The 11,442-nt window shown below is 38.8% G+C and overlaps 1 long non-coding RNA gene across 1 annotated transcript; it reads left to right on the top strand.

Annotated features, from left to right (window-relative positions):
• The first annotated feature begins 9,484 nt into the window (after positions 1-9,484).
• Positions 9,485-10,735, top strand: LOC125563174. Its single transcript, XR_007308189.1, has 2 exons — positions 9,485-9,759; positions 10,436-10,735. It is a non-coding gene; the product is annotated as an uncharacterized LOC125563174 (long non-coding RNA).
• The last annotated feature ends 707 nt before the right edge of the window (positions 10,736-11,442 follow it).

Here is an 11,442-nt window from a genome sequence, read left to right as displayed (position 1 = left end):
CAATTTTTAGAAAACACTACGAACCGCACACGGCTGGTAGATCGGCTTCGTCTTGGCAATGGGATGCTTTTGTTGATTGATTGCATGTGGAGCTCCATGGAATGCACGTGCCATCAGGGCACGAGAACTGGCTCATTATACACCCGCCACCTAAGATATAGGAGGCTTTTAATTTTATTTCAAAATACAGAAAAAAAGCTACTAGCTTCCGGTATTTTATTCTAAGCCAAATAATCCGGCAGCCAAACATTGAATTTCTACGGAACCTTGCACTTGCGGCCATACGATTTTTTTTTGCATGATACTGTAGCTAAGGGTCATAATGTAAAATTCCGAGTGATGCCCCGACACCAGCCTTGGCCATCAGGAATAACAGAGCTTTATTTATTCCAAATAAGGAACACGTATTGGGATCCCTGTGCTGAAATAAACTATGCTCTAATTAAAGAAAAGAAAATATTTTTTGGCAAAATATCTAACTTAATAAAAACCTGACCTTAAGTACAGAATAAATATCAAGAAAAGAAATCCATTTATGACATGCAGTGAGGCCCCGCACGGTTTGACAGCATCCAAGATGGCGGCGATCATGTTGTTCTTTATTAATACTGTAAGAATTTTGTATTTTTGTGACCTTTTGAGGCAATAAGTAGCAATTACATACATGAAGTGTGCTTTCTAAGAATAAATTGTGTAAATTATGTTACTTGGGAGTGATGTTTTCTGTAAACTAATCGCTTTTTAGCAAAAAATCCTTAGGAAAAGAGAACTTCTTTTGTAAACTAATAGAGCTTTGTGACATATCTTCGTCAACTTTTATGATTTCCTTTTTATAACACTTTTCTATTATATGCCTTTTTGTATGAGAAAACTTTCAAAAGATCTGTAATTTTACTTAAGTTCATTGAGCAGCCTGTTGTAGTTACAATGTTGTCTTATTGCCCATCCGTAAATTTTATTCATGTTCCTAAATCGCACCTGATGTCATTTTGTAGCATTGAAGATGTTGCACTGATTGTGAAGCAGAAAGACAGAAGAAAACCCTTGTTATTTTAAAGAGAAATTTCACTGCCAAAATAAATAAAAAATATTTTTCAAGGCAAGGCAAAGTCCGACCTCAAGAGGCGGCTTGCGAAAGAGTCCTTGTCACGTCTCCACCGTTCCCCAAATGCTGTTTTCCTCGATGGGTCGGCAATATTGTTGATTGTTCATTGGGTAGTACCACTAGACAACAATTAGAAGTACCCACTAGACAACAATTAGAAGTACCCACGTGATCATTCGCAGTCATGCACAGTGGTCATCGCTGATGATACTGATGTGTTTGCCCTTCTCCTCTACCACTATCTTGGTGAGGATCCTTCATCGCCGATGTTTATTTTATCTCCTATACAACAAAGATCCATCGTCGATATCAAAGCAACGGTATACAAGAACATCACAAGATCATCCCTTCCTTACTAGGAGCACACGCTTTGTCTGGCTGTGACACGGTTCCAGCTTATTTTGTTATCGGAAAGGGCACTGTTTTGCGCACCCTAAAAGCGGCTCCCGACTCCCTTAGATCCCAGGGATGTCTTCAAGCAACCATGCAAGAGGTGACTGACAACGCAACGCAGTTCGTTGGCTCCTGCCACAGCAAAGATATGAAAGAAACAAGCATGTCGGGCTTCCGGTACAGGGTATGGGCGGCAATTTTTTTTTTAAAACAGCAAGTTCCACCCCGAAGATTGAGACACTACCACCTTCAACGGAGGCCTTTACAGAAAATTTCAAGCGTGCGCAGCTACGGACATGCGTTTGGAAGGCAGCTCTTAGCAGCGACCCTCCATCTGTCGATCCGGTCAATTCTGTGTACACAAGGCATTTGCCATCCAATTCTTTACTATCTGTCACCGTCCCAGTCGATGTACCCCTGGCGCCAGATAAGGTAATGAAGCTTATCAAGTGTAACTGTGAAGGTTCAAGTCCATGCAGAACCCAGAGATGCAGTTGCAGTCGCAGGAAGTTACCGTGCACTCTTTTTTGCAATTGCAATGCCATGAATGAATGTTTGAACGAGCTAACGAAGACAGTACCAACTCGTCCTGATGTCAGGGATTAAAGTGATGTCTTTTCTAGGGTATTCCTGGGTATAAATATATAAGAAACTGTTCTTTTGATGCTAGGAAAGGGGTTGATAGGGAAGATACGGCTGTAAAACAACCAAAATTAATGTCTTTTGGTGACAAATCGATGTTAGTATTACTAAGTTATCCAAAGTAAAACACTAACATTTTAACTGGTAAAATAAGTAAAACTTCCATCTTTGTTAACTGTTTTAAGAAGAAATGTTTTGAATCCCGTTCAAGTAAAGACGTTTACAAGGTCGTCCCTTTGGTTTGTCGTTCTTTAAGCGGATTTATAACGATATTTTGAAATTTCGTTTTTGGTACCCTGTGGTTTTCTATATTTTCTGGGACCTTCCGCCGAGTTAGACACTATGTTTGTTTTCTTAAACATATTCAATGCCTTTGGTACGATTTTCACCCTTTTAGCGAATTTATCGCGATTTTTTGTTTGGGTACCTTGTGGTTTTTTAGGTATTTCCAATTTTTTTCGTTTTAACTTGTGATGCCCAATAATGTCAAATATGCATCACTCGGAATATTGTTAGGGACCATCTCCTTATTTAGAATCCACAAAGAAACATCGTATGGACAGAAATGCAGGGTTCTTTGGTCTGGCAGCCGGACTAAAAAACAAAAACGCATTAAATACTAATTCCTGCGATTTAACGTGGAAATTATCGACGTGCACACTTTTAGAGCGATAAAAAAGCGAAAACATGATTGAATCGGACTCCCAAATATGGTATTCAATGCCCTAAATAGGGATTGAACAATGGAACAGAAGAGCAAACGAATGCCTCAAGTACAAGATTGCTTGAAATGAGCTCACCGCATCTGAGCTCATCAAGACCGTGCACGCAATCTTTGACACCGTCACATAAATTGATTGACGGGACACATCGCCCCGAAGAACAAGTAAGTTCATTTGTGAAGCATCTGCACCCATCCTCGTCAGAACCATCCATGCAGTTATAATCACTATCACAGCGAGAGCTGCCGCTGATACAATGACCGCTGGCGCATTGAAACTCGTATGACGCACACTTGTAGCCTGGAACAATCGAAAGTACAGAAGTGCGTGTAGAAGGATTATTGAATAGCTTTATTCACGTACACAACTTCACAGAATTAACTACGCAACATATCTCTTGATGTTTTTAGAGCAAAGTTCATTTACACCAATAACCGTCGCAACGCCTATTCTCTCTCCAAAGGGCAGAATGTTATTATTTCATATAAAGCGCAATCTTTTGGGTATTTCTTCTTTGGGAGAAGAAACGGTGATGCTGATCATGATGGTGGTGATGTTCAAAATATAATCTGATATTTATATAGAGCGCTTATTGTGCAGTATCAATCACGCCATAAGCGTTTTACATTGAAACCCCTAATTTTTGAGGAACTCAAGCGTCTAGTTGTCCCACATACATCCAACAAGTCAAATCCAGGGAAGAGAAACAGAGAGATACTAAGATGATGATGATGATGATGATAATGATGAAGACGATGTTGATGATGACGATGATGTTGATACTTACCAGGAGCAGCATACACTGGGCTTGTAGTGCAATTCTCTGTTGTGATCATGATGTCGTCTATTGCTATAGCAACTGATCCATTAATTGATGAGACACCCAGGAACTCTACCTAAACACATGACAATTAAAAACACTTGGCCACTGATATAAGTCATCATTGAAACAAGTGGAGTGCTATTATTAAGGAAAAAGATTAAGCTTATTGCAATTTTAATGATGCCTTGATTTTGTTTTTCTCAATGACTTAAGAACCACACTCAAACGAAAATGTTCTTATCTAACAGGTCTTCAATTAACTTATTTAACCTATCTTCAAAATACCTTTGTATCCTGTTCCGCATCCAATGGTACACTTCCTGGTAACCACTTAATACCATGGTAACCACTGAGCTTCCATAATAACCTGGGCTGGACCGTAGTGAAATTAAGATATAATTGTATCTCTGACGAGCCCTCGATTTGTGGCATGAGATAACTGAATCGGACGCATAGGCCAGAGACACGGTGAAAAGGCTTCCATTCCAGGATCGGGCTCTCAAGTCGGCTTTCAACAGGTTCAGAGATATATGCGTAGGGTCCTTAAGAAACCAAATTGGATTTTAGGAGGGTGGGGGGGAAAGCTTCTGCTTCTAAAGTGCAACAGGCCCTACCTTTGCCACCAAAATTATATAATGATAATTTCTATGGCGCAAAATGACATCGCGAGTTCAAAGGAGATTCAAATATGACTAAATTTCCTCGTCAGTGTGCCGATACGGACTGCTCCACGCAGTTTACAGTCATGTTTAGTCTTGATTAAGGACTGTCAACACGGCCGATTTTTACTTGACCAGTTTTTACTCGACAAAATCACTTTTACAAAAGCTGATGTGTTTGCTTTTACTTGACGAGTTTTACTTGCCAAGTGTACAAGGTTGATCGTCTAGACGCTCAACAAGTTTTAATTGAAAAAGTTTATCCGTTGAAAGTAGTTAGTTGCCCCCTTTTTCTTATGCTTGTGGGTTCTTAAAAAAGCTGCTATTGCTGTTGTTGCTGCCACGGTCTGTCTCTTTGTCAGATGCACCATTTTGTGATGGCAAGCTTCGTTATTTTTTATCGCCGCTATTTAAAGGCATTACCGGCTCATCGCACGGAAAACTTGTCAAGTAAAAGTTGCTCGTGTGGACAGCACGTATACACGTACGACTAGAATTGTCAAGTAGAGCTTGCCAAGTAAAATTTGCCCGTGTAGACGAGCCTTTAGTGTATAAGTACTGTCAATGAAGATGGAGGCAGCGTCACTGCGGTTCTTGTACGGCCCCAAATACAGGACAAAGTTTAAAACAATAAATGTTAGGATCACAGTTTTAGGAATATAAACAGGGCTGAAAGCATATTTATTTTTTCTTTAAAATTCTTAATATTTTTACCACTTCACCTTCATGACGCTTTTTGAAGAAACCTATTTTCCAGCCGATTTGAAACCATTCTTGAAAGCCGTCCGCAAAAGTGAGATTTTGTAGACAAGCAACTAAGAACAAATGTGGAATTGGTGGAGAACGATTGATAAAATTATTTAGAATATATTCACTTATTTTTACCTTTAACCCGAATCTCGCCAATCTGCTTCTTCGTTACCATGACAGCGCTCTCGTTCACAAAGGAGTATGCAACCTTAATAATGAATGAAATTGACAATTGTGCAAGTAGCCAGGATTTGTTGAAGGAGGGGGGGTGCACTCAGAGATGCATGGAAAAGGGATTTGCAGTTCTTTCAATAATATATTTCAATAACATTCTTTCAAAAAAAAAAAAAGAACGCGCCTTTCTTTTTCATATTATTCTAAAAGGAGACTTTCTTATACTTTTCAGATACAGAATAAAAAAACCCCGATAATATATCATCTTTGTCGTATTATTGACAAAGTGTAAAAATTTGTTTTTAATTTTTACTACTTTCCCTTGGATAATTTTTGTATTTTCTTGTTTAATGTAAAGGAATGATCTTCATGGTAATATACCCATTATACGATAGGAAATGTAATTGTAGGAAAAGGGAATACTGTCCTTTAAACGGGGAATGCCTTGAAAAAGAGATAGTTATCTATATATGTTGACCCACCCTCAACCAGAAATAGATACCTTTTGTCTTTCCATCAAATTTTGATTTATATATATATATCTGATATCCTCTTTATTAAACCATTTTTGGTGTCCTATATATATATATATATATATTCTTTGTGTGTGTGTGTGTGTGTGTGTGTGTGTGTGTGTGTGTGTGTGTGTGTGTGTGTGTGTGTGTGTGTGTGTGTGTGTGTGTGTGTGTGTGTGTGTGTGTGTGTGTGTGTGTGTGTGTGTGTGTGTGTGTGTGTGTGTGTGTGTGTGTGTGTGTGTGTGTGTGTGTGTGTGTGTGTGTGTGTGTGTGTGTGTGTGTGTGTGTGTGTGTGTGTGTGTGTGTGTGTGTGTGTGTGTGTGTGTGTGTGTGTGTGTGTGTGTTGCAGTCAATAATGAATGTCAGTCCAAAATGAAAATGGACTAGTAAAAAATGAAACCAAACCAGTCCATATTCGTTTTTAACTAGTTCAAGTAGTGGTGTTAGGGCTAGTTTAAGTAGTTGGGTTAGGGTTAGTTTAAGTAGTGGGGCTAGGGTTAGTTTAAGTAGTAGGGTTAGGGTTAGTTTAAGTAGTGGGGTTAGGGTTATTTTAAGTAGTAGGGTTAGGGTTAGTTTAAGTAGTGGGGTTAGGGTTAGTTTAAGTAGTGGGGTTAGGGTTAGTTTAAGTAATAGGGTTAGGGTTAGTTTAAGTAGTGGGGTTAGGGTTATTTTAAGTAAAAAAAAAATAGAACTAGCGACTAACAAAGGCGACGAAAACAAACACAATTTGATGACAGAAGCTTTAATCGTTGTGAATACAGGAATCTAATAAAAAGTGGTACTGTCGTTCTACTCATTCATACAGCCATTACAGTCATGTGGGTCATTGAAGTTGCGCCATCTTTTACGCTCTCTTAAGGGAGACCTCTGTGGAATAGTCAAAGACTACTACTGTTGGGCTTGGCAATTTTGTTCAATCTAATCAGGGAAATTAATGAATCAATCACACCAAATTTAGTGACAATTCTTGCATTGTCATTTGCTTTCTCTATTATCTTAGCAAGAAGGGAGTTTGGATGTAGCGGACCTTTATCGACTACATTGATCTTTACAGAAACATAATCATTTTCTTGAAAGTTTAGCTTTCTTGGTCGTGTTTCCTTCAGTTTCCGATTATAACCTGCCTGGTATTCAAACACTTGGTCATTTTCACGTTTTCGCTTTTGTGCTCTTGTCTCAATGATGATTCCACTTTCATCTTCTTCCACATTTTGATCATGGCTTTCTATGGTGCTGACTGTCATGGTAGTTGTTTTTGATGTCGCTGCCCTTTCAGGGACTGTCTCGCTCTTTCTTTTTCGTTTTTGGGCTCTTGCCTCAACAGTGGCCAGTTCTTCTTCTTCTGTATTACGCACGGATTCGACTTTATTATCGTTGTTTCCTTCCTCTGTAACGGTGCTTGGGATACCGATTATTTCCCTCGTTGGGGTCAATGCCTTTTCTTTAAGGGGGAAGATGCCAAAAACAACTTTGTAGGGCGATTTGCCAATTGCTCGGTGAAGAGTGATATTTTTTTTGTAGGCCGCCTAATTCATAATTTTGCACCAATCATTTGATGCTAATCCCTTTTCTTTAATGAGGCTCAACAAATTCTCCTTTACTAGTCGGTTTGCCCTCTCGACAAGTCCCTGAGCAGAAGGGTTTCTTGGAGCGCCTCGGGCTTGTGGTATGTTGAACTTTGAGCAGAAGTCATCAACGCTCCCTTTGTCCCTCCCCTGTCTGTGTGCAATTTGCATGGAAACCCGAACTGCCAAAACAAGGGCTCGATGGTTTGTGCGACTTCAAGACTTTCCTTCTTTTTCAGTGGAAGTAGTCATGAGTACTTGGAAAAATGATCTTCAACATGAAGAGCCCATAAATGCCTCCGTCCACAATTGCAGGGTATCTTACGAAAATCAATTTAATCCATTTCCAGGTGGCTCAAAAATCCATCTGCCTGAATAGGTTTTGTCACTTGCTTCTTGCAATAGTTGGTGAGGCTGGCTTGTTCTTGATGCAATTTGCATATGGAGGTAAATAATGTTATGATTTGTTTAGGTAGGTTACTATAATTATCACTGAGATACTTGGCAGTTTTATCCCTCACTCGGTGGCAGATTGCTTTGTGAGCTTGCGAGAGGACATCGTGGATGGTCGATTTATGTACCATGCACTTTCCCTTGGCATCAATGGCTCTTCCTTCCTCGTCAACGTTCCACTTATTGCGAATGATTTTCAACTTATCATTGTCCGACAGTGCGATGTCTTTCGTCTCTTCTGGCGTCGTACATTTCAGCCATTGCTTGGCCTTCTCGTAAAATTCGTCACAGATGTATAATGTTGTGTTGCTTTTGCTAGACTTACTTTTTTCCTTTAATTCTTCTAATTTCGAGTAGAAATCGTCTGCATCGACACAGACGCTAGCAGCCATTGCTAACCAAACACGCTTTGGTGACTGCGCTTGCGTGGAGCTTTGTATTGTTCTTCATTTCCCAAGAGGCGCCACAGTTATAAAATTAGTTTCTAAACCGTGTCTTCCATCACAATGTCTGGATGGCAGAGTGGTTAAGGTAACGGACTGGCAAGCTAGAGATCGAGAGTTCGATCCTAGTGGTGGCACATACCGGAAAAAAAAAGGTAAGATAGAATTTATAACGATGGGCTCGCGGGCGCACGAAATCGGCGCTTTCAAATGCCGGCAGATTTCCCCACTTTCAAATGCATTTCGCTTCCACGGTAACCAAAGGCGCGTTCTGTAAACAATGCACTGCCGATTGGCGCGAGCGCTGAGACCACCAAAGCAGCACAAATATTGTATCTGATGTTAATAAAAATCCAGAATTCAAAAGAAAATTTCATTGTCTTTCTCATGAGAACCTCTTTTTTACCCCGTAAGTCCTCTGTTTTTCAGAAACTGACAAAACTCTCGAGCGTATGATTGTCAATCGATCAGAATTGTCTGGCGAGTGGGATATCTACTCTGTAATAACGCGAGAAAATAACCTATCAAATCAGACGAACAAGCGAAACTTTCATGAAGATTTTCTTTTTTATGCTTCTCTGTGTATATGTCTTGAAAATCAGCTCGTCTAACCTATAGCTTTTCAAGTTATTAAAGTTTTTGTGAGGTTCTCTAGTTCGCATGTAGTCGGAAAATGAGATTGTTCGAGCTTATAACGGGGATCGAGCGAATGAGTATCGATTTGATATCTAAATGAGATTTTTGGCCGATAGTATTTCGGCAAAGGATCGAGTAACTATTGATCTGTCTTTCCGGAAATTTTCCAGCCTAAGGACAAAATGGCGACTGTTAATCTCTGCTTTGAAGGGAGAAATTTTCGCGCGCGTCCAGCGTTTCTCGGAGGTGTGATGTCAGGAAGAATCCGCAAGGATTGAATGAGTACCATTTTCTTTTTTGATTTTTATTGATTTAAAAATCCTGAAAGAACAAAATGTTTAATATAGATTCAAGTAAACGTTCTATAAAATCCATCGACTTTAGTTTGGTTTTTGTGAAGTTATTAGCTTTCAAATCAGAGCAAGCGTAATTCTCAGTCCACTATGCCGTGGTTCCCAATTGTTCAACCGTAGGCCCACTCTATTTCATATATTCATAAATTCTTATTTTGTTATTTGAAAGTGTTTTTTTTTTTGTACTTCACCCGCTAAAACTTGAACAGAGGGAAATTTGTTTACTTGAGCTATGTTCGTGGTAACTCTTCCATCCTGAATCAGCACAACTAATTCAAAACAAACGATATTCCTGGATTTAGTTTGCTCTTAGGGCTGGACCCTTCACCGAATGTAGTTGTAGAATATTATCTGAAGGCTGGATGACACTTGCTTGTAGGTTTTTCCTCAGGTTTTACTTTAACTTTTGGAATGTGACAGGTCCAACATCTATTTTATTTGTATTAGTGCCTTGACATATGGAAAAAGGGTGTCCTTTACTTTGCTCCTATTTCTTGAGTGACCTACTGTATGGAGAACTTGGCAGGTCGGCATGCTTGACCTCCCCCTCCCCCCTCTTTAGCTAAAAAGATTCCTTTGCATAAAAAAAATATATGAGTACTTGGTAGCAGCTACAGCACAGCTGCTCTAGAAGCTAGACTAGGAATTTGTCAAATCAGTTGAGTAGACTAATGTGTAGACAAAAACAAAAAGGACAGTCATCACTTACATTATCATGAACATGCTAAACAATTGTCATCAGTTTCTTGAAGCACTTTAACACCTCCTCAGTCTCAAAGATTCTGTTTCTATTTCCACTAGACTATGGTCTCTACCACAGCGGTCTTTAGTCTTAGCCTAGTCTGACAGTAAGGACAGCTGCACAAAATACTTTGACATTGCATCAATGGTTATGTAAATGATGTGTCTGTTCACAACAAACCAAAATTGATTTTAGGAAATGTAAGGAAAACTATGTTCATATAATTTTTTAATTGATATAGTTGAATATATTTTGGTTGATATAGTTCTTTGGGTATCATGAACTAGAGTTATCACCTTTTATGGGATTCACAAGATAAGGCATAGAAGAGGAAGATAGCTAACAAGGACTTGGAATAGCAAGCAAAAATAAACCTTTTTTAAGTAAAAGCAATCCAGAATAATAAAAATAGAGAAATCATCCACTCAGACAATAACAGGTATTCTAAACCCTTGTGCAGTTGTTAATGAAATACACCAGTACAAGCCAAGTAGCTTGGAAGGATTTCATGAAAAAGGTGGACTCATGTATCAAGGATTTTTATGACTGCTTCAAGCTACAATAGAGTAAGTGGATTTAAAAGACAATTCTAATACTACTATTTTTGCTTAGGAATATACTTTTTAGAGAAAAGATAAAGGCAAGATAAAAATTACTTTCTTGCCCAGTCATTATGAGATGCTTGAGATAGGAGTTTAGCATTTTATAAATTGTTCAAAGGGGAGTGATGCTCGAATTGTATAGTACAAGGTTGTTATTACAATATGTTAAGGGGTTTGAAATATACAGTACCGATGTTTGGAAGACAGTTACATGTAGATCAATTTGCAAAAAAACCTCATGTAAGACATATTATTTAATAAATAACAGGTATTCTATTACAAATATCACCATGGACCTTTTGGTAAAAATTGAAGCTAGAATCAACAGAGCATAAATGCTTTAAAAAAACGATAGAATAAAAAAAAATAATAATTCGACATGCTCACAGACTTTATCCTTCTAAGGAAATCTTCCAGAGACTCCTTTCTCGGGGATCTGTCCCATTGGGCCTCAATTTTCGTTCCTAGAGAAACAAAATCACATTGCAACCTCTCTTGTGCAGCCTTGAGAACAGATTGGTAAGAAAATATGCGTCGCTCTTCTCGAACCCCGACAAAATTATTTCTTAAGAGAGACTCACGCTTGTCATAGAAGCTCAATTTTTTGCTGCTTTGTTTTTTATTTTCCACTTTTAGTTGTTTTCCTTTCTAAATCCAATAATTTTGGCAAGACTCCTTCGAACAGCCTTTGCCGCCATTTTTAATTCCGAGTGTTTTTTGGATGGATAACCGCTGGATTTTTGCGGGCTCGCGAGAGTACAAAAGCGCCGATTTTGACCACTTATTAGCCCACCTTCTACTTCTACTTTATTAACTGATAAAACCATGTCGGTATCACATCAGTATAAATAAATACAAGGTAAAA

This window comes from Nematostella vectensis, chromosome 5 (assembly GCF_932526225.1).
Source record: "Nematostella vectensis chromosome 5, jaNemVect1.1, whole genome shotgun sequence".
In the NCBI taxonomy this organism is placed as follows: Eukaryota; Metazoa; Cnidaria; class Anthozoa; order Actiniaria; family Edwardsiidae; genus Nematostella; species Nematostella vectensis.
This window is presented reverse-complemented; position numbering and strand designations above follow the sequence as displayed.